Source organism: Pelophylax lessonae (assembly GCF_965119305.1).
Source record: "Pelophylax lessonae genome assembly, chromosome: 8".
Classification (NCBI taxonomy): Eukaryota; Metazoa; Chordata; class Amphibia; order Anura; family Ranidae; genus Pelophylax; species Pelophylax lessonae.
The window spans coordinates 191,483,832-191,496,477 of NC_138775.1; the positions used below are offsets into that span (position 1 = coordinate 191,483,832).

The 12,646-nt window shown below is 44.4% G+C and overlaps 1 protein-coding gene across 1 annotated transcript in view; it reads left to right on the forward strand.

Moving 5' to 3' along the window:
* The window catches only part of ABCA4 (ATP binding cassette subfamily A member 4), a 335,662-nt gene that overhangs the window by 57,878 nt on the left and 265,138 nt on the right, over nucleotides 1–12,646 (forward strand). The window lies entirely within an intron of this gene.

Genomic DNA, 12,646 nt, shown 5'->3' on the forward strand with positions numbered 1-12,646 from the left:
AACTAAGGTTCCTTTCAAATCTTATTCCCAAATATGAATTCCCCTTGACCTTTCCTCCCTAATGTATCTGCTTGAATAACATTCTGGAGCTGATCGGTTCATGTTTCATTGGGTTGATTCAACACACACTATATTACCAAAATATTGGGACCCCTGCCTTTACACACACGTGAACTTTAATGGCATTCCAGTCTTAGTCCGGAGGGTTCAATATTGAGTTGGCCCACCTTTGCAGCTATAACCGCCTTAACTCTTCTGGGAAGGTTGTCCACAAGGTTTAGGAGTGATTCTATGGGAATGTTTGACCATTCCTCCAGAAGCGCATTTGTGAGGTCAGGCACTGGTGTGGATGAGAAGGCCTAGCTTGCAGTTTCGGCTCCAATTCATCCAAAAGGTATTCTATCGGGTTAAGGTCAGGCCATTTAAGTTCTTCCACCCCAAAGTCACTCATTCATGTCTTTATGGGCCTTGCTTTAACAATGTCCGGACTCACGAAGATGGCAGCTGATCTAAATCCTGGAAACGGCGGTGTGGCGTCAGTGCGTAAGGCCCCTCCAAATGCATTTCATGTGCACACGTCCGCAGGGGATACGCATTGAGAGAGACCTTACATGATGACGTCACACCCCCATTTCTGGGACTCAGATCGGTAGCCATCTTAGTTAATCTTTACGTTGTTGTATGTGTTTGTTTTCCATGTGGATATATTTTATGTTTGTTTGCGGTTTTATAAAAAAATACTGCACTATATACACCTTATCTTTGGGCTCCATGTGGTGAGCTTTTTCTGCATAGGACCTCGCTCTGACAACTTGAGGTTGATTCCATGAGCATACAGGATACGCCGTGATACATGCTAATGTGCATTAGCTGTCAAGTGAGTGCAAAGAGTTGGAGGATTGCTGCACTTCTGGTGAGGGAGTAGAGGTGTTTTACACTTTGGGATACCAATTCATAGAATCTTGCAAAGATTAATTGATGAGGATTTTGGACTTTATGAATTATTGGACATTTATGGAGCCCTAGCACTTTTAGATTGTTGTTTTTTTTCTTATGTATGAATGCACTATATTGAGTATGTACTAGTACACTATATTGAGCACTAGCACTTTAAGTTTGCTTGTTTTCACACATTATTAATTTTTTTGCATACATTATATTATATCGATCAATGTATTTCAATTATTTAATAATCTGTGCCACTTTATAATTCTGTTTTATTTGTGCTTGGGTACTTTTTCCCCAGAGTGTTGCACTTTTTTTTGGTTTATTTCTATATAAGGTTGGTGCTTCACCTTTACATGCAAGCTACTGTTTTCTTATATATATATATATATATATATATATATATATATATATATTTTTTTTTAATAAATAGCAGTGCCTTGCTGAGGTTGGCGAGCATTCTGCAAGTGGCTAGGCTAGGGAGAGGAACCATGCTTGTCCAGGAGGACAGTGATTTAACCACAGAAAAAGGTTTTTGCATTAGGAGGGTAAGCTTAGGGACACTGCTGTATGCCCTGTTGTCCTCCAGCTGGAAAACTTGATACTGAGGTTCCTCCATTTCCTCAAGAGCTACTTTTGCCACCACTTTGCCAGTCAGCCGTCCCTGTATTGTACCTGTACCACCAGTGTTACTGAATTTGCTAGTTCAAGAGTACCTTAAGTTGTGCTGCAGTATTGTATTAATGCTAGTGATTGTAGATATTGTATTAATGCCAGTGATTGTAGATGACCGTTTCTTTGTTGACTGTTTACCTACTTCTCTATAAAACATGAACTGATTAACCCTCTTCAACTTGTTTCCTTCCAAGTTGGATACCCAATTCTTTGCCCCGCCTACATTCTTGTGTGGCCCCTTGGGGTGAAATGCTGGCCCACCCCTGCCTCCAGAGGTGCCACCATGCCTCGGAGGGTCAGGGGGTCCTACACTACTTTTGCAGGCAAACGCAGTGTGCTTGTGACATCGGTCTGCGACCTTTTCAAGATCATTCAGAATTGATTGTAGGTGAAATAGACCATCATTTAACCCTCTTTAGCTGTTTTCTTCTTCTATGGGGAGAGAAGCAGTTCTGAAGTTACTGAAAGTACATCAACACTGGCCTTAACACTTTAATTACATCCCTTATAGTTGAAAAATGCCAATAAATACGTAATGCACGTTTTATATTAACTACTAAAATAAAGAGACATTAGGAATTTTTTGTCACATCTGCTAATACATTATTTCAGATTTTATCACATGAATTGCCTTTATGCGTTTGTGTATTTATATGTGTGTCTTCCTTAGGGCAGCCCAAAACATTGGCTGCTAATGTATACCTTTGCAAGCCTCAACATAACATAGTATGATCTCACTGCTACACAATCTCTTTGGTGGTCCATATAGAAGACCAGTTGCTGATAATTTGGAATAAAACGAGCAATTGCAACCTTTTGCTTTTATGCCTGATAGATATTCCAAAGGTCAGTGGAGCAGCATCTCCCTGGGGAAACTTCAACTTTTTGTCTAGCATATACACTGGTATGCAGTGTTCTTTTACCAATATATAAAAAAGATCCAAATTATATTCCAACTCAAAAAAAGAAAAAGAATGAACGATTTAATAATGTTTGTGTGGTCATCGGGGTCACCAAGTGACAAGACACAGGCGTTCAACTTACAAACACTAGACAGGTAAAAAAAGCTGCAGACAGCAAGCGGAGGCGGTTAAATCGCCTTTTAATCCTGGAAAAACAAAAACCTCATTGATAGCACTAGCTGCCTGCTACAGGATATGTGACATGGATGATAAGAAAATAGGTGTCGTGGTGTCTAATATAGTTCTAGACATTGCTTTCTATGTTTTTCTCCCCCCCCCCCCCCCCAAGCATCCTGTAGCCTAAAAACATATAGATACATTTTACTAACATACTTGATAGTAGCTTATTGTAACAGGTAAGCAATGACATTAATCCTTGGCGGACACTTGATACTCTTTATCATGACCTGTATTTATGTCACCCCCCTCTCAGCTTATTCCTGGATTCCAACACTACCCAGCGCCCATTGAAGTCCACATTATTTAATTAAAATGTCTAGATATTGTCAATATCCTACTGATCTTTCAGGTGAATCAGCGAATCTAAGGAAGTATTTTGTTACTATCGTTAGGTTAGAGATGTGTTGTGTGTTTCATACATGTTATCGCACAAAGGGAAGACTTGTTCTTATATGTTATCAAAGGTTGAGAGATATTACATTGTCAGAATTGACACTTCCACTCCAATTTCACTACTAGAGGTTTCCTATAGCACAAATTAGCACAATGTGCCAAATCTTTTAAAATGTAAAACATTTATGTTATATCATTTATATCATTTATTTTCTTAATTGTCTTATTTATTGGTAAATTTATTTTAAATACCCTACCCCAGTCACAGCTTATGTATTTCAAATACAGAACCATGGAAATAATAAATAAATGCATTTTTTTTATTTATTTCTAGATAATGGCATTATTCACAAGATGTTCCATGTCTGTAAATTTTTTTTTTTTTAATTTCTGTTTATTAAAGTTTTTCAATGAAATACAACATAAAACACAACACAGTGCCACACAGGGCAAACACATAAAAAGAAAACAAGTGACAACAGGTCACCCAACACCCACCCACCACCCCAGGCTCCACCCAGTGGTCTCATTATGCAGAAACAAAGCCCCCTAAGGAGGCAGAACAACCCCTCGAGGTCAGTTCAACACAACATTAGCAGGCCTATAGGGCAGAGAGACATCACAGAACAAGCGAGCAGCAAATATCAGCATCAGTCCTCAATTATAAAAGAAGAAGTAATTGAAAAGGTAGACAAGGAGAAATGGGCAATATCAATGCATCAGACAGGTGACATAGGCATTCAATAACTCATCCCCCAGCCATCCCATGCCATAAATACAATAGGCCCCTTAAGACTGTCCAGCAGAGGTCGAGGCCGAGGAGTCAATCCACAGCTTCCACACTTCTTATCAAACTTGCGAGGGCACCCCCTGCTGAGATACGTGGCCTTATAGAGCGGAGTCACCTTATTTACCAGACCTTTCCAAAAGAGGACGGTGGGGGCCAACGGGCTCCTCCAGTGTAGGAGCAGAGCCTTATGGTCATAAAAGAGGAGCAAGCTGACCAGCGTACGAAGGGCCCTCGCAGGGGCCAGTCCATCAACCAATCCCAGAAGACAGACCTCAACAGAATTAGGAACCGGAATTTTAACCACCTCTGTAATGCAGGCCAGCACAGCAGTCCAGTAATCCCAGACCACTGGGCAACGCCAGAAAATATGGCCAAAATCCGCCGGAGAGTGGGAGCAACGCCAGCACTCCGCAGAGGATGTTGGATAAATACGGGCCAGTCTTGCCGGCATATAATAGATCCTATGCAGGAACTTAAAATGTATCAGGCGGTCCCTAGCAGAGACCAGGTAAGCGAAGGGAGCACACCACATATCATCCCAATCATCACCATCCAAGTCCGGTACCTCCTCCACCCATCGTGCCCTACACCTACGCACCGCCAATGGAGTAGTGACAAAAAGTTCTTTATATAATGCAGAGAGGGGCTTCCGCATATCCTCAACCTGCACAACAGTCTCCAACGCAGAGGTTTTGACCTCCACCCGGGAGGTACCAAACTGTGCCAGAAAAGCATGACGAGGCTGAAGATAGCGGAATAGATAGTGATTCGGCAGATCAAATCGGGCATTCAGGGCATCAAAGGGACAAAGTTCTCCACCGGAGGTAACATCGCCCAGCGTCTTGACCCCCCTAGACGCCCAGAGAGCAGGATCCGAAATCGAGAGAAAATGAGGAAACTTAGGATTCCGCCACAGAGGGGAGGCCGGGGACACTCCAGTCGCTCCAGGCTCCATCAGTGCCCGCATATAATCCCAGGCTTTGATGGTGGAGCACATCGTACCCGTCAGGGGAAAGTCAGCCTGTGAGCCACAATGCAAAAGAAGACGAAGGCTCTCATAGGAACCCAAAACAGCCACCTCCAATACTGTGGCAGAATCCCCATCATCTCCACGAAGCCATCGCTGCGCAAACACTCCCTGCCCAGCCAGAAAATACTTCAAAAGATCAGGTAAGGCAAGTCCCCCCCCCGACCCCAGGGCTCTTGGAGCACCTGTAGGCCAATCCTAGGAGGGGAGTTAACCCCATGTCTGTAAATTTTAAAGGAGGATGCGGGGTTGGAATGAATTGGCTTTAATGAGACACAATGATAGTTTCAACACCAAAAAAAGCTAATAATTAGTGTTGAGCGAACACGGACTGTATTATTCGTGTTCGTACCGAATAATTGGATTTTTTGTACCCGAACACGGACACGGACACTTTACTGTATGTTCGGGTAAAAATCCGTGTTCGGTCGTTTTATTTCCGGGTTTTGCATGCTTTGGCGCTCTTTTCATGGCGGGCTTTCAACAGCCAATCAACAATCGTTTAACTGGTGTGCCTTAAGCCATCCCAGCCATGCCTGCAAATGTCTCAGTAGCTGTGATTGGCCGTCTGAAGCATGTGACCAAGTCTTTATAAGTTCGAGGCAGCCGCAGCGGCGTCATTATGCTGCTTAGATTCAGGGACAGAGCACACATCAACGTGCTGGCTGCTGATTAGGGAAAGATAGGCAGGAAAAAACCATTTGTGTCCGGATAGAATTGAGGGACAGGTCGGAGTGTTTAGGCAGGGCGAGTTGTAGGCATTTTAGGGATAGAGTCTGCTGAATTATATAGGGTCAGTGTCTTCTACAAACTACAATCGATATTGCTGTGTGGGGGGTGGGGTCTGCACTCAATCCTGATCTACGATCTCTTCTCAATCCTGTTAGGGACAGAGTCTGCTGAATTTTAGGGAAACTGTGTTCTACAAACTACAATCGATATTGCTGTGTGGTGTGGGATTGGAGATAGGCAGGTGTCAGTGATCCACATCCATTTTTCTGTGTGTGAGCTGCAGTGAACACAATCTTTTTGGGCTGCAGTGAACACAATCTTTTTGGGCTGCAGTGAACACAATCTTTTTGGGCTGCAGTGAACACAATCTTTTTGGGCTGCAGTGAACACAATCTTTTTGGGCTGCAGTGAACACAATCTTTTTGGGGTGCAGTGAACAAAATCTTTTTGGGGTGCAGTGAACACAATCCTTTTTGGTGTGCAGTGAACACAATCTTTGTGGGGTGCAGTGAACAAAATCCTTTGTGGGGTGCAGTGAACACAATCTTTTTGGGGTGCAGTGAACAAAATCCTTTTTGGGGTGCAGTGAACAACATCCTTTTTGGGGTGCAGTGAACACAATCTTTTTGGGGTGCAGTGAACAAAATCCTTTGTGGGGTGCAGTGAACACAATCTTTTTGGGGTGCAGTGAACACAATCTTTTTGGGGTGGAGTGAACAACATCCTTTTTGGGGTGCAGTGAACAAAATCCTTTTTGGGGTGCAGTGAACAAAATCATTTTTGGGGTGCAGTGAACACAATCTTTTTGGGGTGCAGTGAACACAATCTTTGTGGGGTGCAGTGAACACAATCTTTTTGGGGTGGAGTGAACAACATCCTTTTTGGGGTGCAGTGAACAACATCCTTTTTGGGGTGCAGTGAACACAATCTTTTTGGGGTGCAGTGAACACAATCTTTGTGGGGTACAGTGAACAGAATCTTTGTGGGGTGCAGTGAACACAATCTTTGGGGGGTACAGTGAACACAATCTTTGTGAGGTGCAGTGAACACAATCTTTGTGGGGTGCAGTGAACACAATCATTGTGGGGTGCAGTGAACTCAATCTTTGTGGGGTACAGTGAACACAATCTCATACTGAAGGTTTGAGGGTGCTGCCTGTTCCATACTCCCCCTACTCCTCATCTAGCCTTTTAGGGGTACAAACAATAGTAATTGGGGCCTAGTGTGGTTGTGTACGTGTGATATACATACACTTTTTTGGGATCATATTTTCTATTCCGCTATTTAATCAAAAACCTTTGGGGATCAGTTAAATTGGGGGATAGTCTGTGTTGGTACGTGTGAGAGAGATCCACCTTTCCAAGTTGTTGGGGTTCATCTCATACTTCTGAAGGTTTGAGGGTGCTGCCTGTTCCATACTCCCCCTACTCCTAGCCTTTTAGGGGTACAAACAATAGTAATTGGGGCCTAGTGTGGTTGTGTACGTGTGATATACATACACTTTTTTGGGATCATATTTTCTATTCCGCTATTTAATCAAAAACCTTTGGGGATCAGTTAAATTGGGGGATAGTCTGTGTTGGTACGTGTGAGAGAGATCCACCTTTCCAAGTTGTTGGGGTTCATCTCATACTTCTGAAGGTTTGAGGGTGCTGCCTGTTCCATACTCCCCCTACTCCTAGCCTTTTAGGGGTACAAACAATAGTAATTGGGGCCTAGTGTGGTTGTGTACGTGTGATATACATACACTTTTTTGGGATCATATTTTCTATTCCGCTATTTAATCAAAAACCTCTGGGGATCAGTTAAATTGGGGGATAGTCTGTGTTGGTACGTGTGAGAGAGATCCACCTTTCCAAGTTGTTGGGGTTCATCTCATACTTCTGAAGGTTTGAGGGTGCTGCCTGTTACATACTCCCCCTACTCCTAGCCTTTTAGGGGTACAAACAATAGTAATTGGGGCCTAGTGTGGTTGTGTACGTGTGATATACATACACTTTTTTGGGATCATATTTTCTATTCCGCTATTTAATCAAAAACCTTTGGGGATCAGTTAAATTGGGGGATAGTCTGTGTTGGTACGTGTGAGAGAGATCCACCTTTCCAAGTTGTTGAGGTTCATCTCATACTTCTGAAGGTTTGAGGGTGCTGCCTGTTCCATACTCCCCCTACTCCTAGCCTTTTAGGGGTACAAACAATAGTAATTGGGGCCTAGTGTGGTTGTGTACGTGTGATATACATACACTTTTTTGGGATCATATTTTCTATTCCGCTATTTAATCAAAAACCTTTGGGGATCAGTTAAATTGGGGGATAGTCTGTGTTGGTACGTGTGAGAGAGATCCACCTTTCCAAGTTGTTGGGGTTCATCTCATACTTCTGAAGGTTTGAGGGTGCTGCCTGTTCCATACTCCCCCTACTCCTAGCCTTTTAGGGGTACAAACAATAGTAATTGGGGCCTAGTGTGGTTGTGTACGTGCGAGATACATACACTTTTTTTGATCATATTTCCTATTCCGCTATTCAATAAAAACCTTTGAGGATCAATTGAATTGCGGGATAGTCTGTGTCGGTACGTGTGAGAGAGATCCACCTTTCCAAGTTGTTGGGGTTCATCTCATACTTCTGAAGGTTTGAGGGTGCTGCCTGTTCCATACCCCCCCTACTCCTCATCTAGCCTTTTAGGGGTACAAACAATAGTAATTGGGGCCTAGTGTGGTTGTGTACGTGCGAGATACATACACTTTTTTTGATCATATTTCCTATTCCGCTATTCAATAAAAACCTTTGAGGATCAATTGAATTGCGGGATAGTCTGTGTCGGTACGTGTGAGAGAGATCCACCTTTCCAAGTTGTTGGGGTTCATCTCATACTTCTGAAGGTTTGAGGGTGCTGCCTGTTCCATACCCCCCCTACTCCTCATCTAGCCTTTTAGGGGTACAAACAATAGTAATTGGGGCCTAGTGTGGTTGTGTACGTGCGAGATACATACACTTTTTTTGATCATATTTCCTATTCCGCTATTCAATAAAAACCTTTGAGGATCAATTGAATTGCGGGATAGTCTGTGTCGGTACGTGTGAGAGAGATCCACCTTTCCAAGTTGTTGGGGTTCATCTCATACTTCTGAAGGTTTGAGGGTGCTGCCTGTTCCATACTCCCCCTACTCCTCATCTAGCCTTTTAGGGGTACAAACAATAGTAATTAGGGCCTAGTGTGGTTGTGTACGTGTGATATACATACACTTTTTTTGGATCATATTTTCTATTCCGCTATTTAATTTAACTGGGCCTCCATGCGAGACCTGTGTGCCTTGTTGCGCTGTTTTGAGTACTCCACCAACATGGCCAGTGGCAATGACGCCGTTCTCAGCTTAACTATCCCACTTCTATGCCTCCTTGAAAAAACAATTCGGGCGATGATGGAAGAGGATGTGGCACAGGATGAGGAGGAGGAGGAGGATGAAGAGGTAACATTTCCAAGGCTTTCAGGGCAGTCATTCGCAAGGGGCTCCGAGGGTGGGTTCCTGCACACGCAAACGCCAGGGACGCAATTGTCCAGCAGGGGCACAGTTCTGGAGGATGAGGAGGATGAGGAGGAGGAGGAGCTGGAGGAGGAGATGGAACCATGTTCACAGCAGGGTGGCACCCAGGCCAGCTCATGGCCATCACTGGTGCGTGGCTGGGGGGATACAGAGGACACGGACCATACACCTCCCACAGAGGACAGCCTTTCGTTGCCTCTGGGCAGCCTGGCACACATGAGCGATTACATGCTGCAGTGTCTCCACAACGACCGCCGAGTTGCCCACATTCTAACTTGTGCTGATTACTGGGTGGCCACGCTGCTGGATCCCCGTTACAAGGACAACGTACCGTCCTTAATTCACTCACTGGAGCGCGATCGCAAGATGCGCGAGTACAAGCGCACGCTGGTAGACGCCATGCTGCTGGCATTCCCATCTGACAGCGGGGCCACAGTGGAAGCACAAGGCAGAGGAGGAGGAGGAGGAGGTCGCCAACGCAACCAGGGCACCGCCAGCACCTCAGAAGGCAGGGTTAGCATGGCCGAAATGTGGAAAAGCTTTGTCAGCACGCCACAACAAACAGCAGCACCAGCAGCTCAGATGGAACGTCTTAGCAGGAGGCAGCATTTTACCAACATGGTGGAGCAGTATGTGTGCACACGCCTACATGTAGTGAATGACGGGTCTGCCCCCTTCAACTTCTGGGTCTCCAAATTGGGCACATGGCCTGAGCTTGCCCTTTACGCCTTGGAGGTGCTGGCGTGCCCTGCAGCCAGTGTATTATCTGAACGGGTATTTAGCACGGCTGGGGGCGTTATAACAGACAAGCGCAGCCGCCTGTCCAGAGACAATGTGGACAAGCTCACGTTCATTAAAATGAACCAGGCATGGATCCCACGGGACTTTTCCGTACCTTATGCAGAATAGCAATGGATACCGACCTTACCCACCCATTGTTCCATTTTTGCTCTTTCTCACTCTTTTGGGGTGTACCCTCATTTAAAATTTGTGAAAAGAAGCAGTGTTGGCTACCTCGTCCTCCTCCTCAGGGCCAGATTAATGTAGGGGCTATTGGAGCTGCAGCTCCAGGCCCCTACCTTTTATATAGGCCCCGGGTTGGCCATATTCACTGTTACCGCTCTTCTGTCACTTGTAAACACAGAAGTCTGGCTTCTATGCTCGCTTCCCCAGGCAGCACCCTCAGAACCTCCCCACACAGCGTGAAGGCCGGACAAGGAGGGACAGTTGGCGATGCATGGATGTGTTTATGGGCTTCAGAGACAGCATCCCATGTTGAATTAGGCATGCATGGCTGCACCCTTCCTCCTCTGGGTGCATGGCAAGGCACGGCCCTAAGGCCCTTCAAAATCCTCAGCACCAAGCCCATGATGCTGTTAATCCGGCCCTGGTCCTCCTCCACCGCCGCTTCCACCTACACCGCCCATAGGTGTGCGCAGCCTATTGCATTAAGGTGTGCACCCCAAAGTTGAAATACACATGCATGTGTTTGCCAGCAGGGAGAGTAATGTATCGGGGCCATGTACCTGTAGGCAAGGAGAAATAGAGCAGAGCAGGTCCCAGGGAGATCTTTCCCATCTCCTCACTGGCAATGCTATGTGCCCTAGGTGATTAGGGTGTGCCCAGGCACACCCAGCACACCCTGTGCGCACGCCTATGTCACCGCCACATCCACCACCACCTTAACCTCCCTCCTACTCCATATGGGCCTCGTCCTTCAGAGATGAAGAAGAACATTGTTTTATTTTTCTGTTTTTTTTTGTTGTTTTAAGTTATTTCCCTATCCACATTTGTTTGCAGAGCACTTGCCATGCTCTTAATTACGTTTTGCTGCCATTTGCAGCACTCTAGCCCTTTCCTTTGGTGTTTTAGAGCCATTTTAGTGCCTTAAAGTTCGGGTCCCCATTGACTTCAATGGGGTTCGGTGTCCGGGAAAAGTTCGGTAAAAGTCCGGGACACGGACCCGGACTTTTTTTTAAAGTTCGGCCGAACCCGTCGAACACGGACATCTAGGTGTTCGCTCAACCCTACTAATAATGTTAAATATTTAACTGTTTTCAAGGTGATTAGGTTCAAAATATAATGATAGTTTTTCTATTGAATTCTAAATAGCCATAGGGGCTGATTTACTAAAACTGGAAAGAGCCTAGGTTTTATCAAGGATTATTTGAACAAGCTGAAGTTAGAAGTTGATTGGCTACCATGCACAGCTGCCCCAGATTTTGTGACTCTCCAGTGTTAGGCAGGCCATAGACGGTGCAAATTTCTTTCCTGCAAAAAAGGGTTGCAGGAAAGAAATGTGCACAGTTCCCCCATCAACACAGACAGTGTTGACAGGGGAATCCCTCCTTCCAAGCAATTGTCAGGGGCGGGTAGGGAAAACCGTCACCGCCAGGAGAAGACAGTGATTATTGCTAGCAGCTATAGCAGCTGCTAGCGATAATCCCAAGTAAACCTGGCAGGCTGGTTGTACCCAAGTTGATCGATCAACTTTGGATATTCAGCCTGCCCACACACAGTTTGAATCATGGCCGGTTCTTACTGAACTGGCCAAGATTCGAACCGTTTATGGCTGTCCTTAGTAAATCAACCCCATAATGTTTAAACTTGCAAGACCAGGCAGGGATGCCATTTACATTTTTGATAAGTGACACTCACTAGAGGGTTGCATTTACAGATCTGTATATGAAATACAATCATGAAAATTATTTCTTTTTAACTTCCTGTCTTGAAGATACAACAGGAAGTGAGCTGAAATTTTTCCAAAATTGGAGAGAATTTTCCTCTTACACAACTGTTACACGATTAAGTGGAGTTATTGGAAGATTTACTCTCATCTCTTGTTCTGGGGACAATCGGTAATTTTCCATCTTTTTCTGTCTCTCTGATAACGATCACAAGGCCAATAAAAAAAAAAAAAAAAACAAGCAGTGAAACATACAGCAAAAAAAACCCAATATATGCTTTAGCCCTTCTGCTATAGAACACAAAGTTTTGGCTATACAGTTACTTTCCAGAAAAAAGACAATGGCACTTTAGTAATTATTATTCTAGTAAACTCTGCAACTTTTAACCTTTTGATCTAGGGAGGAGCACTGAAAATAGTATGTTGAAACTGAATGTTATTAAAAATTACCTTTCCTTTTAAACCCATACCTGCTGTAATTTTTTTTAAAATTCAATGAAAAATGGGAGACATTTTGTACACTAGCAGTGTACAGCACACCCCCAGAAATGCCATTTCCTGCTTGTGTGATTGGCTTATTGATTTTCCCAGAAGTCTGAACTAAGATAAAATAAGCAATAAGAATATAATTTTGGTGAGGTATTCCCCAAGGATTAAATACTTCTAAAGGGATGCAGACACTGCAAATTTTCTCATTAGAACATTGAGAGT